Here is a 16,402-nt window from a genome sequence, read left to right as displayed (position 1 = left end):
GATATTGCTCAATAGACTAAGTCGGAGTCCGTTTGTTTGTTTTTCAGATATCGGTTAGTAACTTTTTCTCTATACATGCTAGCGACCTAAAACTTGTTTTATCGCATTCAGCGCGTCAAATTACGCCGGAAACGGTCGTCTTTGTTTTGATATTGCTTAAAACACGAAGTCGAATTCCGTTCGTTTGTGTCGTGGATATCGGTGAGTAACTTATTTTTTATACATGCTAGCGACCTAAAACTTGTTTTATCGCATTCAGCGCGTCAAATTACGCCGGAAACGGCCGTCTTTGTTTTGATATTGCTCGATAGACTAAGTCGGAGTCCGTTTGTTTGTTTTTCAGATATCGGTTAGTAACTTTTACTCTATACATGCTAGCGACCTAAAACTTGTTTTATCGCATTCAGCGCGTCAAATTACGCCGGAAACGGTCGTCTTTGTTCTGATATTGCTCAAAACACGGAGTCGAATTCCGTTTGTTTGTTTCGTGGATATCGGTGAGTAACTTTTTTTCTATACATGCTAGCGACCTCAAACTTGTTTCATCGCATTCAGCGCGTCAAATTACGCCGGAAACGGTCGTCTTTGTTTTGATATTGCTCAAAACACGAAGTCGAATTCCGTTTGTTTGTTTCGTGGATATCGGTGAGTAACTTTTTTTCTATACATGCTAGCGACCTAAAACTTGTTTTATCGCATTTAGCGCGTCAAATTACGCCGGAAACGGTCGTCTTTGTTCTGATATTGCTCAAAACACGGAGTCGAATTCCGTTTGTTTGTTTTGTGGATATAGGTGAGTAACTTTTTTTCTATACATGCTAGCGACCTCAAACTTGTTTTATCGCATTCAGCGCGTCAAATTACGCCGGAAACGGCCGTCTTTGTTTTGATGTTGCTCGAAACACGAAGTCGAAGTCCGTTTGTTTGTTTTTCAGATATCGGTTGGTAACTTTTTTTCTATACATTCTAGCGACCTAAAACTTGTTTCATCGCATTCAGCGCGTCAAATTACGCCGGAAACGGCCGTCTTTGTTTTGATATTGCTCGATAGACGAAGTCGGAGTCCGTTTGTTTGTTCTTCAAATATCGGTTGGTAACTTTTTTTCTATACATGCTAGCGACCTAAAACTTGTTTTATCGCATTCAGCGCGTCAAATTACGCCGGAAACGGTCGTCTTTGTTCTGATATTGCTCAAAACACGAAGTCGAATTCCGTTTGTTTGTTTCGTGGATATCGGTAAGTAACTTTTTTTCTATACATGCTAGCGACCTAAAACTTGTTTTATCGCATTCAGCGCGTCAAATTACGCCGGAAACGGTCGTCTTTGTTTTGATATTGCTTAAAACACGAAGTCGAATTCCGTTCGTTTGTGTCGTGGATATCGGTATGTAACTTATTTTTTATACATGCTAGCGACCTAAAACTTGTTTTATCGCATTCAGCGCGTCAAATTACGCCGGTAACGGCCGTCTTTGTTTTGATATTGCTCGATAGACTAAGTCGGAGTCCGTTTGTTTGTTTTTCAGATATCGGTTAGTAACTTTTTCTCTATACATGCTAGCGACCTAAAACTTGTTTTATCGCATTCAGCGCGTCAAATTACGCCGGAAACGGTCGTCTTTGTTCTGATATTGCTCAAAACACGGAGTCGAATTCCGTTTGTTTGTTTCGTGGATATCGGTGAGTAACTTTTTTTCTATACATGCTAGCGACCTCAAACTTGTTTCATCGCATTCAGCGCGTCAAATTACGCCGGAAACGGTCGTCTTTGTTTCGATATTGCTTAAAACACGAAGTCGAATTCCGTTCGTTTGTTTCGTGGATATCGGTGAGTAACTTCTTTTCTATACATGCTAGCGACCTCAAACTTGTTTTATCGCATTCAGCGCGTCAAATTACGCCGGAAACGGTCGTCTTTGGTCTGATATTGCTCGAAACACGAAGTCGAAGTCCGTTTGTTTGTTCTTCAGATATCGGTTGGTAACTTTTTTTCTATACATGCTAGCGACCTAAAACTTGTTATATCGCATTCAGCGCGTCAAATTACGCCGGAATCGGTCGTCTTTGTTTTGATATTGCTTAAAACACGAAGTCGAATTCCGTTCGTTTGTTTCGTGGATATCGGTGAGTAACTTTCTTTCTATACATGCTAGCGACCTAAAACTTGTTTTATCGCATTTAGCGCGTCAAATTACGCCGGAAACGGCCGTCTTTGTTTTGATATTGCTCGAAACACGAAGTCGGAGTCCGTTTGTTTGTTTTTCAGATATCGGTTGGTAACTTTTTTTCTATACATGCTAGCGACCTGAAACTTGTTTTATCGCATTCAGCGCGTCAAATTACGCCGGAAACGGTCGTCTTTGTTTTGATATTGCTCAAAACACGGAGTCGAATTCCGTTTGTTTGTTCCGTGGATATCGGTGAGTAACTTTTTTTCTATACATGCTAGCGACCTAAAACTTGTTTCATCGCATCCAGCGCGTCAAATTACGCCGGATACGGTCGTCTTTGTTTCGATATTGCTTAAAACACGAAGTCGAATTCCGTTCGTTTGTTTCGTGGATATCGGTGAGTAACTTTTTTTCTATACATGCTAGCGACCTAAAACTTGTTTTATCGCATTCAGCGCGTCAAATTACGCCGGAAACGGTCGTTTTTGTTCTGATATTGCTCAAAACACGGAGTCGAATTCCGTTTGTTTGTTTCGTGGATATCGGTGAGTAACTTTTTTTCTATACATGCTAGCGACCTCAAACTTGTTTCATCGCATTCAGCGCGTCAAATTACGCCGGAAACGGTCGTCTTTGTTTCGATATTGCTTAAAACACGAAGTCGAATTCCGTTCGTTTGTTTCGTGGATATCGGTGAGTAACTTCTTTTCTATACATGCTAGCGACCTCAAACTTGTTTTATCGCATTCAGCGCGTTAAATTACGCCGGAAACGGTCGTCTTTGTTTTGATATTGCTCAAAACACGAAGTCGAATTCCGTTTGTTTGTTTCGTGGATATCGGTGAGTAACTTTTCTTCTATACATGCTAGCGACCTAAAACTTGTTTTATCGCATTCAGCGCGTCAAATTACGCCGGAAACGGTCGTCTTTGTTTTGATATTTCTTGAAACACGGAGTCGAATTTCGTTTGTTTGTTTCGTGGATATCGGTGAGTAACTTTTTTTCTATACATGCTAGCGACCTAAAACTTGTTTTATCGCATTCAGCGCGTCAAATTACGCCAGAAACGGTCGTCTCTGTTTGATATTGCTCAAAACACGGAGTCGAATTCCGTTTGTTTGTTTCGTGGATATCGGTGAGTAACTTTTTTTCTATACATGCTAGCGACCTAAAACTTGTTTTATCGCATTCAGCGCGTTAAATTACGCCGGAAACGGTCGTCTTTGTTTTGATATTGCTCAAAACACGAAGTCGAATTCCGTTTGTTTGTTTCGTGGATATCGGTGAGTAACTTTTTTTCTATACATGCTAGCGACCTAAAACTTGTTTTATCGCATTTAGCGCGTCAAATTACGCCGGAAACGGTCGTCTTTGTTCTGATATTGCTCAAAACACGGAGTCGAATTCCGTTTGTTTGTTTTGTGGATATAGGTGAGTAACTTTTTTTCTATACATGCTAGCGACCTCAAACTTGTTTTATCGCATTCAGCGCGTCAAATTACGCCGGAAACGGCCGTCTTTGTTTTGATGTTGCTCGAAACACGAAGTCGAAGTCCGTTTGTTTGTTTTTCAGATATCGGTTGGTAACTTTTTTTCTATACATTCTAGCGACCTAAAACTTGTTTCATCGCATTTAGCGCGTCAAATTACGCCGGAAACGGCCGTCTTTGTTTTGATATTGCTCGATAGACGAAGTCGGAGTCCGTTTGTTTGTTCTTCAAATATCGGTTGGTAACTTTTTTTCTATACATGCTAGCGACCTAAAACTTGTTTTATCGCATTCAGCGCGTCAAATTACGCCGGAAACGGTCGTCTTTGTTCTGATATTGCTCAAAACACGAAGTCGAATTCCGTTTGTTTGTTTCGTGGATATCGGTAAGTAACTTTTTTTCTATACATGCTAGCGACCTAAAACTTGTTTTATCGCATTCAGCGCGTCAAATTACGCCGGAAACGGTCGTCTTTGTTTTGATATTGCTTAAAACACGAAGTCGAATTCCGTTCGTTTGTGTCGTGGATATCGGTAAGTAACTTATTTTTTATACATGCTAGCGACCTAAAACTTGTTTTATCGCATTCAGCGCGTCAAATTACGCCGGTAACGGCCGTCTTTGTTTTGATATTGCTCGATAGACTAAGTCGGAGTCCGTTTGTTTGTTTTTCAGATATCGGTTAGTAACTTTTTCTCTATACATGCTAGCGACCTAAAACTTGTTTTATCGCATTCAGCGCGTCAAATTACGCCGGAAACGGTCGTCTTTGTTCTGATATTGCTCAAAACACGGAGTCGAATTCCGTTTGTTTGTTTCGTGGATATCGGTGAGTAACTTTTTTTCTATACATGCTAGCGACCTCAAACTTGTTTCATCGCATTCAGCGCGTCAAATTACGCCGGAAACGGTCGTCTTTGTTTCGATATTGCTTAAAACACGAAGTCGAATTCCGTTCGTTTGTTTCGTGGATATCGGTGAGTAACTTCTTTTCTATACATGCTAGCGACCTCAAACTTGTTTTATCGCATTCAGCGCGTCAAATTACGCCGGAAACGGTCGTCTTTGGTCTGATATTGCTCGAAACACGAAGTCGAAGTCCGTTTGTTTGTTCTTCAGATATCGGTTGGTAACTTTTTTTCTATACATGCTAGCGACCTAAAACTTGTTATATCGCATTCAGCGCGTCAAATTACGCCGGAATCGGTCGTCTTTGTTTTGATATTGCTTAAAACACGAAGTCGAATTCCGTTCGTTTGTTTCGTGGATATCGGTGAGTAACTTTTTTTCTATACATGCTAGCGACCTAAAACTTGTTTTATCGCATTTAGCGCGTCAAATTACGCCGGAAACGGCCGTCTTTGTTTTGATATTGCTCGAAACACGAAGTCGGAGTCCGTTTGTTTGTTTTTCAGATATCGGTTGGTAACTTTTTTTCTATACATGCTAGCGACCTGAAACTTGTTTTATCGCATTCAGCGCGTCAAATTACGCCGGAAACGGTCGTCTTTGTTCTGATATTGCTCAAAACACGGAGTCGAATTCCGTTTGTTTGTTCCGTGGATATCGGTGAGTAACTTTTTTTCTATACATGCTAGCGACCTAAAACTTGTTTCATCGCATCCAGCGCGTCAAATTACGCCGGATACGGTCGTCTTTGTTTCGATATTGCTTAAAACACGAAGTCGAATTCCGTTCGTTTGTTTCGTGGATATCGGTGAGTAACTTTTTTTCTATACATGCTAGCGACCTAAAACTTGTTTTATCGCATTCAGCGCGTCAAATTACGCCGGAAACGGTCGTCTTTGTTCTGATATTGCTCAAAACACGGAGTCGAATTCCGTTTGTTTGTTTCGTGGATATCGGTGAGTAACTTTTTTTCTATACATGCTAGCGACCTCAAACTTGTTTTATCGCATTCAGCGCGTCAAATTACGCCGGAAACGGTCGTCTTTGGTCTGATATTGCTCGAAACACGAAGTCGAAGTCCGTTTGTTTGTTTTTCAGATATCGGTTGGTAACTTTTTCTCTATACATGCTAGCGACCTAAAACTTGTTTTATCGCATTCAGCGCGTCAAATTACGCCGGAAACGGTCGTCTTTGTTTTGATATTGCTTAAAACACGAAGTCGAATTCCGTTCGTTTGTGTCGTGGATATCGGTGAGTAACTTATTTTTTATACATGCTAGCGACCTAAAACTTGTTTTATCGCATTCAGCGCGTCAAATTACGCCGGAAACGGCCGTCTTTGTTTTGATATTGCTCAATAGACTAAGTCGGAGTCCGTTTGTTTGTTTTTCAGATATCGGTTAGTAACTTTTTCTCTATACATGCTAGCGACCTGAAACTTGTTTTATCGCATTCAGCGCGTCAAATTACGCCGGAAACGGTCGTCTTTGTTCTGATATTGCTCAAAACACGGAGTCGAATTCCGTTTGTTTGTTTCGTGGATATCGGTGAGTAACTTTTTTTCTATACATGCTAGCGACCTCAAACTTGTTTCATCGCATTTAGCGCGTCAAATTACGCCGGAAACGGTCGTCTTTGTTTCGATATTGCTTAAAACACGAAGTCGAATTCCGTTCGTTTGTTTCGTGGATATCGGTGAGTAACTTCTTTTCTATACATGCTAGCGACCTCAAACTTGTTTTATCGCATTCAGCGCGTCAAATTACGCCGGAAACGGCCGTCGTTGTTTTGATATTGCTCGAAACACGAAGTCGAAGTCCGTTTGTTTGTTTTTCAGATATCGGTTGGTAACTTTTTTTCTATACATGCTAGCGACCTAAAACTTGTTTTATCGCATTCAGCGCGTTAAATTACGCCGGAAACGGTCGTCTTTGTTTTGATATTGCTCAAAACACGAAGTCGAATTCCGTTTGTTTGTTTCGTGGATATCGGTGAGTAACTTTTTTTCTATACATGCTAGCGACCTAAAACTTGTTTTATCGCATTCAGCGCGTCAAATTACGCCGGAAACGGTCGTCTTTGTTTTGATATTGCTCAAAACACGAAGTCGAATTCCGTTTGTTCGTTTCGTGGATATCGGTGAGTAACTTTTTTTCTATACATGCTAGCGACCTAAAACTTGTTTTATCGCATTCAGCGCGTCAAATTACGCCGGAAACGGTCGTCTTTGTTTTGATATTTCTTGAAACACGGAGTCGAATTTCGTTTGTTTGTTTCGTGGATATCGGTGAGTAACTTTTTTTCTATACATGCTAGCGACCTAAAACTTGTTTTATCGCATTCAGCGCGTCAAATTACGCCGGAAACGGTCGTCTCTGTTTGATATTGCTCAAAACACGGAGTCGAATTCCGTTTGTTTGTTTCGTGGATATCGGTGAGTAACTTTTTTTCTATACATGCTAGCGACCTAAAACTTGTTTTATCGCATTCAGCGCGTCAAATTACGCCGGAAACGGTCGTCTTTGGTCTGATATTGCTCGAAACACGAAGTCGAAGTCCGTTTGTTTGTTCTTCAGATATCGGTTGGTAACTTTTTTTCTATACATGCTAGCGACCTAAAACTTGTTATATCGCATTCAGCGCGTCAAATTACGCCGGAATCGGTCGTCTTTGTTTTGATATTGCTTAAAACACGAAGTCGAATTCCGTTCGTTTGTTTCGTGGATATCGGTGAGTAACTTTTTTTCTATACATGCTAGCGACCTAAAACTTGTTTTATCGCATTCAGCGCGTCAAATTACGCCGGAAACGGTCGTCTTTGTTCTGATATTGCTCAAAGCACGGAGTCGAATTCCGTTTGTTTGTTTCGTGGATATCGGTGAGTAACTTTTTTTCTATACATGCTAGCGACCTGAAACTTGTTTTATCGCATTCAGCGCGTCAAATTACGCCGAAAACGGCCGTCTTTGTTTTGATATTGCTCAAAACACGAAGTCGAATTTCGTTCGTTTGTTTCGTGGATATCGGTGAGTAACTTTTTTTCTATACATGCTAGCGACCTAAGACTTGTTTCATCGCATTCAGCGCGTCAAATTACGCAGGAAACGGCCGTCTTTGTATTGATATTGCTCGATAGACGAAGTCGGAGTCCGTTTGTTTGTTCTTCAGATATCGGTTAGTAACTTTTTTTCTATACATGCTAGCGACCTAAAACTTGTTTTATCGCATTCAGCGCGTCAAATTACGCCGGAAACGGTCGTCTTTGTTCTGATATTGCTCAAAGCACGGAGTCGAATTCCGTTTGTTTGTTTCGTGGATATCGGTGAGTAACTTTTTTTCTATACATGCTAGCGACCTAAAACTTGTTTTATCGCATTTAGCGCGTCAAATTACGCCGGAAACGGCCGTCTTTGTTTTGATATTGCTCGAAACACGAAGTCGGAGTCCGTTTGTTTGTTTTTCAGATATCGGTTGGTAACTTTTTTTCTATACATGCTAGCGACCTGAAACTTGTTTTATCGCATTCAGCGCGTCAAATTACGCCGGAAACGGTCGTCTTTGTTCTGATATTGCTCAAAACACGGAGTCGAATTCCGTTTGTTTGTTCCGTGGATATCGGTGAGTAACTTTTTTTCTATACATGCTAGCGACCTAAAACTTGTTTCATCGCATCCAGCGCGTCAAATTACGCCGGATACGGTCGTCTTTGTTTCGATATTGCTTAAAACACGAAGTCGAATTCCGTTCGTTTGTTTCGTGGATATCGGTGAGTAACTTTTTTTCTATACATGCTAGCGACCTAAAACTTGTTTTATCGCATTCAGCGCGTCAAATTACGCCGGAAACGGTCGTCTTTGTTCTGATATTGCTCAAAACACGGAGTCGAATTTCGTTCGTTTGTTTCGTGGATATCGGTGAGTAACTTCTTTTCTATACATGCTAGCGACCTCAAACTTGTTTTATCGCATTCAGCGCGTCAAATTACGCCGGAAACGGCCGTCGTTGTTTTGATATTGCTCGAAACACGAAGTCCAAGTCCGTTTGTTTGTTTTTCAGATATCGGTTGGTAACTTTTTTTCTATACATGCTAGCGACCTAAAACTTGTTTTATCGCATTCAGCGCGTTAAATTACGCCGGAAACGGTCGTCTTTGTTTTGATATTGCTCAAAACACGAAGTCGAATTCCGTTTGTTTGTTTCGTGGATATCGGTGAGTAACTTTTTTTCTATACATGCTAGCGACCTAAAACTTGTTTTATCGCATTCAGCGCGTCAAATTACGCCGGAAACGGTCGTCTTTGTTTTGATATTGCTCAAAACACGAAGTCGAATTCCGTTTGTTCGTTTCGTGGATATCGGTGAGTAACTTTTTTTCTATACATGCTAGCGACCTAAAACTTGTTTTATCGCATTCAGCGCGTCAAATTACGCCGGAAACGGTCGTCTTTGTTTTGATATTTCTTGAAACACGGAGTCGAATTTCGTTTGTTTGTTTCGTGGATATCGGTGAGTAACTTTTTTTCTATACATGCTAGCGACCTAAAACTTGTTTTATCGCATTCAGCGCGTCAAATTACGCCGGAAACGGTCGTCTCTGTTTGATATTGCTCAAAACACGGAGTCGAATTCCGTTTGTTTGTTTCGTGGATGTCGGTGAGTAACTTTTTTTCTATACATGCTAGCGACCTAAAACTTGTTTTATCGCATTCAGCGCGTCAAATTACGCCGGAAACGGTCGTCTTTGGTCTGATATTGCTCGAAACACGAAGTCGAAGTCCGTTTGTTTGTTCTTCAGATATCGGTTGGTAACTTTTTTTCTATACATGCTAGCGACCTAAAACTTGTTATATCGCATTCAGCGCGTCAAATTACGCCGGAATCGGTCGTCTTTGTTTTGATATTGCTTAAAACACGAAGTCGAATTCCGTTCGTTTGTTTCGTGGATATCGGTGAGTAACTTTTTTTCTATACATGCTAGCGACCTAAAACTTGTTTTATCGCATTTAGCGCGTCAAATTACGCCGGAAACGGCCGTCTTTGTTTTGATATTGCTCGAAACACGAAGTCGGAGTCCGTTTGTTTGTTTTTCAGATATCGGTTGGTAACTTTTTTTCTATACATGCTAGCGACCTGAAACTTGTTTTATCGCATTCAGCGCGTCAAATTACGCCGGAAACGGTCGTCTTTGTTCTGATATTGCTCAAAACACGGAGTCGAATTCCGTTTGTTTGTTCCGTGGATATCGGTGAGTAACTTTTTTTCTATACATGCTAGCGACCTAAAACTTGTTTCATCGCATCCAGCGCGTCAAATTACGCCGGATACGGTCGTCTTTGTTTCGATATTGCTTAAAACACGAAGTCGAATTCCGTTCGTTTGTTTCGTGGATATCGGTGAGTAACTTTTTTTCTATACATGCTAGCGACCTAAAACTTGTTTTATCGCATTCAGCGCGTCAAATTACGCCGGAAACGGTCGTCTTTGTTCTGATATTGCTCAAAACACGGAGTCGAATTCCGTTTGTTTGTTTCGTGGATATCGGTGAGTAACTTTTTTTCTATACATGCTAGCGACCTCAAACTTGTTTTATCGCATTCAGCGCGTCAAATTACGCCGGAAACGGTCGTCTTTGGTCTGATATTGCTCAATAGACTAAGTCGGAGTCCGTTTGTTTGTTTTTCAGATATCGGTTAGTAACTTTTTCTCTATACATGCTAGCGACCTAAAACTTGTTTTATCGCATTCAGCGCGTCAAATTACGCCGGAAACGGTCGTCTTTGTTCTGATATTGCTTAAAACACGAAGTCGAATTCCGTTCGTTTGTGTCGTGGATATCGGTGAGTAACTTATTTTTTATACATGCTAGCGACCTAAAACTTGTTTTATCGCATTCAGCGCGTCAAATTACGCCGGAAACGGCCGTCTTTGTTTTGATATTGCTCAATAGACTAAGTCGGAGTCCGTTTGTTTGTTTTTCAGATATCGGTTAGTAACTTTTTCTCTATACATGCTAGCGACCTAAAACTTGTTTTATCGCATTCAGCGCGTCAAATTACGCCGGAAACGGTCGTCTTTGTTCTGATATTGCTCAAAACACGGAGTCGAATTCCGTTTGTTTGTTTCGTGGATATCGGTGAGTCACTTCTTTTCTATACATGCTAGCGACCTCAAACTTGTTTCATCGCATTCAGCGCGTCAAATTACGCCGGAAACGGTCGTCTTTGTTTCGATATTGCTTAAAACACGAAGTCGAATTCCGTTCGTTTGTTTCGTGGATATCGGTGAGTAACTTCTTTTCTATACATGCTAGCGACCTCAAACTTGTTTTATCGCATTCAGCGCGTCAAATTACGCCGGAAACGGCCGTCTTTGTTTTGATATTGCTCGAAACACGAAGTCGAAGTCCGTTTGTTTGTTTTTCAGATATCGGTTGGTAACTTTTTTTCTATACATGCTAGCGACCTAAAACTTGTTTTATCGCATTCAGCGCGTTAAATTACGCCGGAAACGGTCGTCTTTGTTTTGATATTGCTCAAAACACGAAGTCGAATTCCGTTTGTTTGTTCCGTGGATATCGGTGAGTAACTTTTTTTCTATACATGCTAGCGACCTAAAACTTGTTTCATCGCATCCAGCGCGTCAAATTACGCCGGATACGGTCGTCTTTGTTTCGATATTGCTTAAAACACGAAGTCGAATTCCGTTCGTTTGTTTCGTGGATATCGGTGAGTAACTTTTTTTCTATACATGCTAGCGACCTAAAACTTGTTTTATCGCATTCAGCGCGTCAAATTACGCCGGAAACGGTCGTCTTTGTTCTGATATTGCTCAAAACACGGAGTCGAATTCCGTTTGTTTGTTTCGTGGATATCGGTGAGTAACTTTTTTTCTATACATGCTAGCGACCTCAAACTTGTTTTATCGCATTCAGCGCGTCAAATTACGCCGGAAACGGTCGTCTTTGGTCTGATATTGCTCAATAGACTAAGTCGGAGTCCGTTTGTTTGTTTTTCAGATATCGGTTAGTAACTTTTTCTCTATACATGCTAGCGACCTAAAACTTGTTTTATCGCATTCAGCGCGTCAAATTACGCCGGAAACGGTCGTCTTTGTTCTGATATTGCTTAAAACACGAAGTCGAATTCCGTTCGTTTGTGTCGTGGATATCGGTGAGTAACTTATTTTTTATACATGCTAGCGACCTAAAACTTGTTTTATCGCATTCAGCGCGTCAAATTACGCCGGAAACGGCCGTCTTTGTTTTGATATTGCTCAATAGACTAAGTCGGAGTCCGTTTGTTTGTTTTTCAGATATCGGTTAGTAACTTTTTCTCTATACATGCTAGCGACCTAAAACTTGTTTTATCGCATTCAGCGCGTCAAATTACGCCGGAAACGGTCGTCTTTGTTCTGATATTGCTCAAAACACGGAGTCGAATTCCGTTTGTTTGTTTCGTGGATATCGGTGAGTCACTTCTTTTCTATACATGCTAGCGACCTCAAACTTGTTTCATCGCATTCAGCGCGTCAAATTACGCCGGAAACGGTCGTCTTTGTTTCGATATTGCTTAAAACACGAAGTCGAATTCCGTTCGTTTGTTTCGTGGATATCGGTGAGTAACTTCTTTTCTATACATGCTAGCGACCTCAAACTTGTTTTATCGCATTCAGCGCGTCAAATTACGCCGGAAACGGCCGTCTTTGTTTTGATATTGCTCGAAACACGAAGTCGAAGTCCGTTTGTTTGTTTTTCAGATATCGGTTGGTAACTTTTTTTCTATACATGCTAGCGACCTAAAACTTGTTTTATCGCATTCAGCGCGTTAAATTACGCCGGAAACGGTCGTCTTTGTTTTGATATTGCTCAAAACACGAAGTCGAATTCCGTTTGTTTGTTTCGTGGATATCGGTGAGTAACTTTTTTTCTATACATGCTAGCGACCTAAAACTTGTTTTATCGCATTCAGCGCGTCAAATTACGCCGGAAACGGTCGTCTTTGTTTTGATATTGCTCAAAACACGAAGTCGAATTCCGTTTGTTTGTTTCGTGGATATCGGTGAGTAACTTTTTTTCTATACATGCTAGCGACCTAAAACTTGTTTTATCGCATTCAGCGCGTCAAATTACGCCGGAAACGGTCGTCTTTGTTTTGATATTTCTTGAAACACGGAGTCGAATTTCGTTTGTTTGTTTCGTGGATATCGGTGAGTAACTTTTTTTCTATACATGCTAGCGACCTAAAACTTGTTTTATCGCATTCAGCGCGTCAAATTACGCCGGAAACGGTCGTCTCTGTTTGTTATTGCTCAAAACACGGAGTCGAATTCCGTTTGTTTGTTTCGTGGATATCGGTGAGTAACTTTTTTTCTATACATGCTAGCGACCTAGAACTTGTTTTATCGCATTCAGCGCGTCAAATTACGCCGGAAACGGTCGTCTTTGTTCTGATATTGCTCAAAACACGGAGTCGAATTCCGTTTGTTTGTTTCGTGGATATCGGTGAGTAACTTTTTTTCTATACATGCTAGCGACCTCAAACTTGTTTTATCGCATTCAGCGCGTCAAATTACGCCGGAAACGGTCGTCTTTGGTCTGATATTGCTCGAAACACGAAGTCGAAGTCCGTTTGTTTGTTTTTCAGATATCGGTTGGTAACTTTTTTTCTATACATGCTAGCGACCTAAAACTTGTTTTATCGCATTCAGTGCGTCAAATTACGCCGGAAACGGTCGTCTTTGTTTTGATATTGCTTAAAACACGAAGTCGAATTCCGTTCGTTTGTGTCGTGGATATCGGTGAGTAACTTATTTTTTATACATGCTAGCGACCTAAAACTTGTTTTATCGCATTCAGCGCGTCAAATTACGCCGGAAACGGCCGTCTTTGTTTTGATATTGCTCAATAGACTAAGTCGGAGTCCGTTTGTTTGTTTTTCAGATATCGGTTAGTAACTTCTTCTCTATACATGCTAGCGACCTGAAACTTGTTTTATCGCATTCAGCGCGTCAAATTACGCCGGAAACGGTCGTCTTTGTTTTGATATTTCTTGAAACACGGAGTCGAATTTCGTTTGTTTGTTTCGTGGATATCGGTGAGTAACTTTTTTTCTATACATGCTAGCGACCTAAAACTTGTTTTATCGCATTCAGCGCGTCAAATTACGCCGGAAACGGTCGTCTCTGTTTGATATTGCTCAAAACACGGAGTCGAATTCCGTTTGTTTGTTTCGTGGATATCGGTGAGTAACTTTTTTTCTATACATGCTAGCGACCTAAAACTTGTTTTATCGCATTCAGCGCGTCAAATTACGCCGGAAACGGTCGTCTTTGGTCTGATATTGCTCGAAACACGAAGTCGAAGTCCGTTTGTTTGTTCTTCAGATATCGGTTGGTAACTTTTTTTCTATACATGCTAGCGACCTAAAACTTGTTATATCGCATTCAGCGCGTCAAATTACGCCGGAATCGGTCGTCTTTGTTTTGATATTGCTTAAAACACGAAGTCGAATTCCGTTCGTTTGTTTCGTGGATATCGGTGAGTAACTTTTTTTCTATACATGCTAGCGACCTAAAACTTGTTTTATCGCATTTAGCGCGTCAAATTACGCCGGAAACGGCCGTCTTTGTTTTGATATTGCTCGAAACACGAAGTCGGAGTCCGTTTGTTTGTTTTTCAGATATCGGTTGGTAACTTTTTTTCTATACATGCTAGCGACCTGAAACTTGTTTTATCGCATTCAGCGCGTCAAATTACGCCGGAAACGGTCGTCTTTGTTCTGATATTGCTCAAAACACGGAGTCGAATTCCGTTTGTTTGTTCCGTGGATATCGGTGAGTAACTTTTTTTCTATACATGCTAGCGACCTAAAACTTGTTTCATCGCATCCAGCGCGTCAAATTACGCCGGACACGGTCGTCTTTGTTTCGATATTGCTTAAAACACGAAGTCGAATTCCGTTCGTTTGTTTCGTGGATATCGGTGAGTAACTTTTTTTCTATACATGCTAGCGACCTAAAACTTGTTTTATCGCATTCAGCGCGTCAAATTACGCCGGAAACGGTCGTCTTTGTTCTGATATTGCTCAAAACACGGAGTCGAATTCCGTTCGTTTGTTTCGTGGATATCGGTGAGTAACTTCTTTTCTATACATGCTAGCGACCTCAAACTTGTTTTATCGCATTCAGCGCGTCAAATTACGCCGGAAACGGCCGTCGTTGTTTTGATATTGCTCGAAACACGAAGTCCAAGTCCGTTTGTTTGTTTTTCAGATATCGGTTGGTAACTTTTTTTCTATACATGCTAGCGACCTAAAACTTGTTTTATCGCATTCAGCGCGTTAAATTACGCCGGAAACGGTCGTCTTTGTTTTGATATTGCTCAAAACACGAAGTCGAATTCCGTTTGTTTGTTTCGTGGATATCGGTGAGTAACTTCTTTTCTATACATGCTAGCGACCTAAAACTTGTTTTATCGCATTCAGCGCGTCAAATTACGCCGGAAACGGTCGTCTTTGTTTTGATATTGCTCAAAACACGAAGTCGAATTCCGTTTGTTCGTTTCGTGGATATCGGTGAGTAACTTTTTTTCTATACATGCTAGCGACCTAAAACTTGTTTTATCGCATTCAGCGCGTCAAATTACGCCGGAAACGGTCGTCTTTGTTTTGATATTTCTTGAAACACGGAGTCGAATTTCGTTTGTTTGTTTCGTGGATATCGGTGAGTAACTTTTTTTCTATACATGCTAGCGACCTAAAACTTGTTTTATCGCATTCAGCGCGTCAAATTACGCCGGAAACGGTCGTCTCTGTTTGATATTGCTCAAAACACGGAGTCGAATTCCGTTTGTTTGTTTCGTGGATGTCGGTGAGTAACTTTTTTTCTATACATGCTAGCGACCTAAAACTTGTTTTATCGCATTCAGCGCGTCAAATTACGCCGGAAACGGTCGTCTTTGGTCTGATATTGCTCGAAACACGAAGTCGAAGTCCGTTTGTTTGTTCTTCAGATATCGGTTGGTAACTTTTTTTCTATACATGCTAGCGACCTAAAACTTGTTATATCGCATTCAGCGCGTCAAATTACGCCGGAATCGGTCGTCTTTGTTTTGATATTGCTTAAAACACGAAGTCGAATTCCGTTCGTTTGTTTCGTGGATATCGGTGAGTAACTTTTTTTCTATACATGCTAGCGACCTAAAACTTGTTTTATCGCATTTAGCGCGTCAAATTACGCCGGAAACGGCCGTCTTTGTTTTGATATTGCTCGAAACACGAAGTCGGAGTCCGTTTGTTTGTTTTTCAGATATCGGTTGGTAACTTTTTTTCTATACATGCTAGCGACCTGAAACTTGTTTTATCGCATTCAGCGCGTCAAATTACGCCGGAAACGGTCGTCTTTGTTCTGATATTGCTCAAAACACGGAGTCGAATTCCGTTTGTTTGTTCCGTGGATATCGGTGAGTAACTTTTTTTCTATACATGCTAGCGACCTAAAACTTGTTTCATCGCATCCAGCGCGTCAAATTACGCCGGATACGGTCGTCTTTGTTTCGATATTGCTTAAAACACGAAGTCGAATTCCGTTCGTTTGTTTCGTGGATATCGGTGAGTAACTTTTTTTCTATACATGCTAGCGACCTAAAACTTGTTTTATCGCATTCAGCGCGTCAAATTACGCCGGAAACGGTCGTCTTTGTTCTGATATTGCTCAAAACACGGAGTCGAATTCCGTTTGTTTGTTTCGTGGATATCGGTGAGTAACTTTTTTTCTATACATGCTAGCGACCTCAAACTTGTTTTATCGCATTCAGCGCGTCAAATTACGCCG

The sequence above is a fragment of the Diprion similis genome, chromosome 4, assembly GCF_021155765.1.
Source record: "Diprion similis isolate iyDipSimi1 chromosome 4, iyDipSimi1.1, whole genome shotgun sequence".
Lineage (NCBI taxonomy): Eukaryota > Metazoa > Arthropoda > Insecta > Hymenoptera > Diprionidae > Diprion > Diprion similis.
The sequence above is the reverse complement of the archived record's forward strand: the minus strand, read 5'-3'. Positions refer to the sequence as shown.